Here is a 7,763-nt window from a genome sequence, read left to right on the forward strand (position 1 = left end):
CTCACTTCTTTGGTGATGGAAATCTCTGAACTTGGGATTCATGAAGCCAGGCACCAGAGGCAGTCTGAGTCCCAGTCCCAGTGGTCTCACTTGTTTGGGTTTACCAATGACAGAGTCAGTCTTTCCTGGTACCTACGGATGTGAGAATGGCCAGATTCAAGCAAAGCTCTGAAGAGGAGCCTTTCCTGAGAAAGCAGGTAGTGGCTCACCTCTGGGTCCTGACACATTCACAAAGTTGGCCAAGGAGACCAGAACTGAGACAGGTAAGGCCATTTCAGGGGAACATAGTATTGCCCACCAATCAGAGGACAATCAAGATAGTCGCAGACCTTCTTGGGGAAGGAGGTGCCTTTGTGAATGTGGGGGTGGGTTTTTGGTTTTGTCTCATGTTCTGAGAATAGGTAGGCAAGGCGCTTTTTTTGGTGTGAAATGAACTGTTTCTAGTAAGTCATTTGACAAAGCGAGTGTTTCTATATCTGTTTATCACACTGTGTCAGTGGTGGTAGACATTAGAAAAGAGAATGCATCAATGGATGTGTCCTGTCTAGTAGAAAGCTTCCCAGCATTCACACTGCCCGATTTTTGAATGGACTTCAGATTGCCTTATCGGTGGGTAACAACTGGAATCTTCCTAAGTTCCAGTTTTCTTCCAGAATTCTGGCACCTCTCCAGAATAGGCATATGGTTTTGTGTCTAAGGTATGTACCACCTCCAAGCTCTGTGGCATGGCCATGTACTGGATAGCTCAAGGGAATGGCGAGCATCTCAGAAAAATCAGATATCAGAATGACCATTAAATCTCAGTGGAGAAACCCTGCTTTGCACCTTTTGCTTACCTATTGTTCTCTTGCCCTGAATGTCAGGAAATTCTTTGCCTCAGGCCACCCCTTTGTGAAGCCTGAAGAAAACATTTTTAAAATGGAAATGAATGTGCATCACCTGGGGCTCTTTGCTTAATTGCTTTGGAAAGGGTTGTGTCTGAATCAGCCTCTTGGCCCTGTGTGAGGCTGTGTCTTAGATTCTCAGCAACTGATGGATCTAAAAAAAGATCCCATGGGTGCATCCAAAACTAAAATGGCCAAAAAGCAGTCATTGTGGATGAAGACTGCCACCTTCCTCTCTAGGGTTCCTGACATCCATCAATTGAGAATAGGAATCCTTTGGGTCAAATGAGTTCTTCAAAGCCCTGCAGAGGCTAGCACATATGCTCTTGGGTTTTCTCATGACTCCAATTCACATAAAGAATCTATACCCCACAGACAGTAGGCCTCAAATTGGAGAAGGCAAGCAGTATTAACTGCAGGCCTATTTGATCACTCCTGATTCACAGTCTGGATTTGAAGGCCACACAGACTTTAGGCAAATGAGGGGCAAGGGAGGTTATTTTGGAAACTGTCTTGACCTCGCCCCTCATGGAAACCTCCATCCAGAGTTTATGATGAGTGTCTACAAGGAAGAAGATAAGGACCATGTGGGAGCATTTTGTTTTGAATTGTGGTAATTTGTGTGGCACTTGGAAGAGGTGAATGGATCCACCTGGGCTTGAACACAGGTGTGATTCCCTTTTGAGACTTTCCGTAACCACTTTTGAAGCAAAACTCACACACTCTTCATGATAAACCATAAACCTAATATTACCTTTAGATGTATAAGTGGTTGGAATGAATGTATGTGTATCAATATAAGATTTCCTGTATATTTTCAGATATGAATTGAATGCATTATTTAAATTTGGAACCCATTATATTATTTATTCACAGTACGGTCTATTCATGCATTTTTTCCTATATTCATAGTCATAGGGTACACCTATTTGTACACCCAATACTAATTTGTACATCGTCAAAATGTTGCTCCCAGAAATTGCGGAAGATATACTCAAGTCACCTTATCTACATATACATTTTATCACAGTAATATTCTGGACACAAAAAGCAAAGGTCACACTTATTATTTTACCAATGTAAAGGTCAGGCGAGTGTCGGAGGAAGAGACCACAAGAGACTTTCTCATGCAACAGCCAAGGGTTTATGGGCGTCCAGCATGCTGGGGCTCAGAGCTCCCTTGAATAGAGCAGAGAGCCCTGAGAACAGCTTAAGCAGAGCTTATATACTTTCCTTGGAGAGGGCAGGGAGGGAAGATTATTGATGGCTCAGGGCGAGTGGGCAGTTTGCATGCAAACGGGTGAGGGAGTACATTCTACAGTTTTGCAGTTGGTACAGCACATTCAGGGAACAAGATAAGCAAACCGTTCTCAAGATATCAACAGTGTTTTGTTAAACATACCGAAAAACTGGAAGTGACAAATACCTATTTTGTTAAACTTTCATTCCCCACTTCTTCTTTTGGTTACTTTTAATCATAAAAGTGATCATTGGGGGTGTCACATTTTATGTCTGCTAGTGTGGTATATTGTTTTCTTATTACCATAATTTTAACTTGTCCAATTTGAGCTTGGAGAAAGGAAACTAGATGGTTGAGCAAACAAGGTCCAACAGTTAGCAATAATATGAGGATTATTAATGGACCGGCCAGGGCTGATAAGAGCGTAGTTAACCAGGGGGACTCTGTGAACCAAGACTCAAACCAACCTTTTTGGGCCTCTCTCTCTTGTTGATGCTCTACAAGGCGTCTTCTTAATTTAATCATAGATTCTTTTGCAACTCCAGTGTGGTCTGCATAATAACAACATTCTTCCCTCAATGCAGGACAAAGGCCGCTTCTCTCATGAAGAGGAGGTCAAACCCTCGACTGTTCTGTAAAACAACTTCAGAGAGAGAGGTTAAAGATTCCTGTAAAGCTGTGATGGAGGTTTTTAATACCTTTAAGTTTTGGTCTATTGCTGCTTCTAATTGGGTCATTTGTTGTGTCCCATCGACTAGGGCAGTGGTTCCTGTGCCCACCCCTGCAGCAACTCCTATTCCTAATAGGATGGAGAAAGTGAGGGATACAGGTTTCCGGTGGAACCAGTTTGTATGCCCCCCCTATTGAATTTTTAAATGATCCTGTGTCATGATAGAGCACTCTGGGAAACATCTGCACCATTACATACTGAATCCCATATGTTGATCATTTTATGAAAACATAAACAATGCTTAAGTATATAGAATTATACTGTTGTAGGGACGGACAATTCAAGGCACCTAAGATAGCACAGAAGACAGAGAAACAGTCCTATTTGTTTGCAACCGAATTTAGAGGGCATTGCTTCTGTTGTAATCAATTAATCCCCTGAACCCCAAGTTTAGGTAGTTTCAGAATTTTGTACCCAACATGTAACATAAGTGGCTCAGAAATTCACAGTCTGCAGAAGTTCTCAAAACACAGTTTTTGTTTCTGTTTTTTTTTCCTCTGCTCTGGGCAAGTTAACTTTTAAAGGACACCTGGGAGGGGGAGAGCTTTTTCTTCTCTTTTTTTTTTCTTCCTGCCAGCTGGTACCATGGAGCCCAGTTGTAAACTTCTTTATCTTAGAAATGTAGCCATCTTTGGAAGCCCCAGCTCAAGGCCAGAGGCCTTGTTCACATATTTTGTCAAAAACTAGTAAGGGGGTGTCTAGCTTAGGAGTGCTAATTTTTCCAGCCAGTGTCCAAGTAGAACAGAGCAACACAAAAGGAGGAAGTTTATCTACACTGAACTCTTCTATAGGGACTCTGTTGTTGAAAGTACTAAAGTCAGCCATCATGAAGACTTCTGGAGAAGGCCATTTAAGATTTTTCTGTGGGCCTGGTACAGAGGGGGAAGATGGGGAAGGCGGGGCGTGGGGGTGAGAGCAGCACCATGATTCTGAGAATGAGGAAAAAGAGATATAAAAGAATAATGGGAAAGGGGTTTGGGATTTTCCTGGCAACAAAACTTGATCAGTAGAACAGGTAGAGCAGAGGGGAAGATGGGAGTGAGTATCCCAAAAAGCCTGTGAGGGACTTTAAATTCTTCGTAACCTGTTTTCAGTGATGACAAAGCAACTTTAAAGGCCATTTTCATTACATCTTGGATAGGTGTCTGAGGGCACTCCTCAGCTGGTTTGAGCTTTGGGTTAGCTGGTAAGAGGACCTGGTGGGACCTGGTGCGGGCACTGACAGGAGAAGAGTGGAGTGAGTGGGTGGAAGGGTACCTCAGTACCTGCAAGCTCAGCAAGGGGGCAATTGTCTGAGAACCAGGGGAGGTTTGGGGTTTTGATCTAGTAATTGGAACGGAGAAATCAGGTTGCTGATGTGGGAGTGACAGCAGAGAGTCTGGAGCAGAAGGCGGGGGGTGAGGATCTATTGGAGAAGCATAGTTCAGGATGTGAGCATAGGAGGGAAAAGGCCTACACATAGGGGAATTTCCTTGGAAGGAAATTCCAAAAGGATGGATTCTTTAGAACACTTGCCAAAGTTGAAACGGTCACACAGAATTTGAGGATCTAGAGACCCCTCTGGGGGCCATCGGTTTTGGTTGTCTAATTGGTAATATCGCCAATGCTGTGTACTAAATTTGATGAGGAGTTTGGGTTCCACCAGGCAGCCCCGGTATGCTCACATCCCCATTATTTACTGAAGAAGTCGGCTTTTCCCCCACACAGCCATGGCTGTTTGTGGCTTTGATAGTCTGCTGGGCAAACATAGTAGTCTAGGCTAGCCAACCTGCATCTGGCTCGCATGTCCCTACATCCATAATGTTTGTTTCCATTATCTATGGTACGGAAGGGATTTAATGGAATTTTAGTGGGATCCTCTTCATCAGAGATATCCCAATAGGAAAGACGGATAGCCAGCTGACAAATGTCTTGGTGGAGAGATGGCCACCTGGTCCCTAAGGGGGCTGTATGCGAGATAGACCATACTTCTTGTCAGGTAGAATTTTTGATCAGCCATCGCTGCTGAACAGGCTGATGAGGGTTAGGACTACTGGTGGCCAAGGGGAGAGTCTATAGCCTTATCCACATGGCGAATATGCAATTTGAAATGGTTACCAGTCTTTTCCAGTTTCCAGCCAGATTCTGGACAGGGTGCAGGCTTGAGATGAGAATTAGGATACAGGAAGTGATTCCGTCTACCTTTACCACTGTAGGTTTTATAAGTAGCAGCTGGTATGGTCCTGTCCAGCGGGGTTCCAGGGATGACACCTGATGTTGTCTTATGTAGAGGAAGTCTCTTATTTGATATCGATGTGGAGTCCCCTCTTCACCAGGTTGGTAGGCAGTGGAGAGCTGTTTCGAGAGGTATTGCTGAGTTCTTTCAAGAGTTTTAAGTCTGTCAAACAAGAGGGTGTTGAAGGGATCATTAGGTCTTAGAGTTGGGGTTAGGTCCCTTAGTGGAGGAGGGGCCCCATAGAGAATTTCATAGTGGGTGAGGTTACACAAAGAAAGAAAGGGAGTATTTCTTGCATGAAACAGTGCATAATGCAGGAGCATAGTCCAAACTTTTATGCCACTCTCTAAGCTTAATTTTGTTAAGGTCTCTTTAATGGTTCTATTTATTTTTTTTTTACCTGTCCTGAGCTGGGGGTCTATAAGCAAAATGTAACTTCCAATTTATCCCCAGGGTCCTGGCTAACCCCTGACTTACTTGGGCCATGAATGCTGGGCCATAATCAGACACTATTACCTTAGGCAGGCCGTATCTTGGAAAAATATCTTTCAGCATCTTCTTGACCACCATTTGTGCATTTTTTTTTTTTGTGGGGAAGGCTTCGATACATCCTGAAAATGTATCTACAAAGACTAGGAGATATTTAAGTCCATAAGTTGCTGGCTTAATTTCAGTAAAGTCCACTTCCCAGAATTGTCTTGAACTGGTTCCTCATTGGTGCTTTCCTGCAGGAAGCTTGGAAAGATAAGCATTAACCTATTGACAGACCGGACAGGCTTTTGTTACCCATTCAGTTATTTCCTTTCGCTGTGAGTCGGTTAGTGGAAAACTCTGTTCTTGATCCTTCAGGAATGCCTGCAGTTTCTTTGAACCAAGTTGTGTAACTTGATGTACATTTTTAACGTAGTGTAGGGCTTTCTGAAATTGCAGGCTTTGCTCAGTCAAGTTGAGGAGTTCAGTGCCAGTGTCGTTAGATGTTATCAAAAGCTTGCTGGTTCTCCGGTGTCCATTGGAATTGGGCATCTCCCTTTAACAGCGGGTATAAAGGAGAAGTTAAGGACGCAAACACAGGAATCCATAAACTGCAAAACCCAGTAGTCCCAAGAAACTATCTTGTGTTGTCTGCTGCTAGATGGGGGTGGTATCTGCACAACCGTTTGATTTCTGGGCTCAGTGAGCTATCGTTTACCGCCCCTAAGGGAATAGCCCAGGAAGATTACTTCTTGCTGGCAAATTTGGGTCTTTTGCGCAGAAGCTCTATACCCGAGTTGAGGAAGCTCATATAATAGTGCTTTGGTCCCAGACTCACAGTTTTCCTTGGTGTTGGCTGCCAGTAGCAGGTCATCCACGTATTGAAGCTGGGTGACTTCAGGCTGCGTAGTTCTGAAGTTGTTGAGATCTCTGTGGAGGGCTTCATCAAAGAGAGTGGGAGAGTTTTTGAACCCCTGTGGGAGTCTAATCCAAGTTAGTTGACCAGACGTTCCGTTTTCTGGGTCTACCCACTAGCAGGCAAACAGCAACTGACTAACTTTATGCAGAGGCAAGCAAAAGATAGCACCTTTTAAGTCCAGAACAGTATACCATTTCTGCTCAGGGTTCAGAGTGATAAGCAGATTCTACGGATTAGTTACTGTGGGGTGAATGTCCTGCACTCTGTTGTTGATCTCTCTTAGGTCTTTAAATGGGGATAGTCCCCGTTTCCTGGCTTTTTTTACTGGTAGCAGGGGAGTGTTCCAGGCCGATTGACAGGGCCTTAGGACCCTAAGGCCAGATATTTCTGAATATGGGGCCTTATCCCATCTTTACCTTTTTTGCTCAGAGGATATTGTTTGACATTGATTGGGGAGGCTGAGGTTTTTAACTCCACTGATCTTGGAGGTTATTTCACAGCTAGGCCTAACCCCGCAGTTTTTGCCCAAGCATCTGGGAAATCCGTGTTCCATTTCTGGGGTAGCTTGCCTGTTTGATCAGTCTTGGGGGTGTGAAGAGTTGCTGTTCATCTTCTACTGACATTTATAAAGCCAAGACTATAGGAGTTTTTACTGAATGATTAAGAAATTTCATTTTGGGGCCTTCGGGGTTAAAAGTTGTTTTGGCCCAGAGCTTACTGAGCCGATCTCTGCCCATCAATGGGGACAGGAATTCTGGGATTACTAGGAAGGAGTGATGGATTTTTCCTTTCCCCATGTCCATGGTCCTCTTAGTTGTCTAAGTCTGATATTTACTGCCTTTAGCCCTTTGAACTAGAGACCTTTAATTTGATAGTGGGCCCAGTGGGGCCTTAAGGGCTGAGTATACTGCCCCTGTATCCACTTCAAAGTTTACTGGGATCCTCTCCACTTCAAAAGTTACCCTGAGCTCAGGGAAGGGATCTGAGCCCCGACTTTCTTAGTCATCCTCCAGAGTCAGAATGGCTGGCTGGCGTGGCTGTCTCTTTCTAGGGCACTCTTTGGCCCAGTGTTCTTTTTCTTTACAGTAGGCACGTTGATCTGAGGCCAGGGGTGGCCTCTGGTGTGCACCAAGGTATCCCTTCCTGTCTCCCTGTTTCTTAATTTCTGTCCTATTTATTGTTGTGACCAGGACCTTAGTCAATGCCTTAGTCTGTCTCTTGCATCTCTCATCTTCCCTTTTCTCCCTTTCTTTCTCTCTGTTTCTCACTTATACTATACTTTCTCGGCTTCTCAGACTAAATCT

Source organism: Callospermophilus lateralis, unplaced genomic scaffold (genome assembly GCF_048772815.1).
Source record: "Callospermophilus lateralis isolate mCalLat2 unplaced genomic scaffold, mCalLat2.hap1 Scaffold_978, whole genome shotgun sequence".
In the NCBI taxonomy this organism is placed as follows: domain Eukaryota; kingdom Metazoa; phylum Chordata; class Mammalia; order Rodentia; family Sciuridae; genus Callospermophilus; species Callospermophilus lateralis.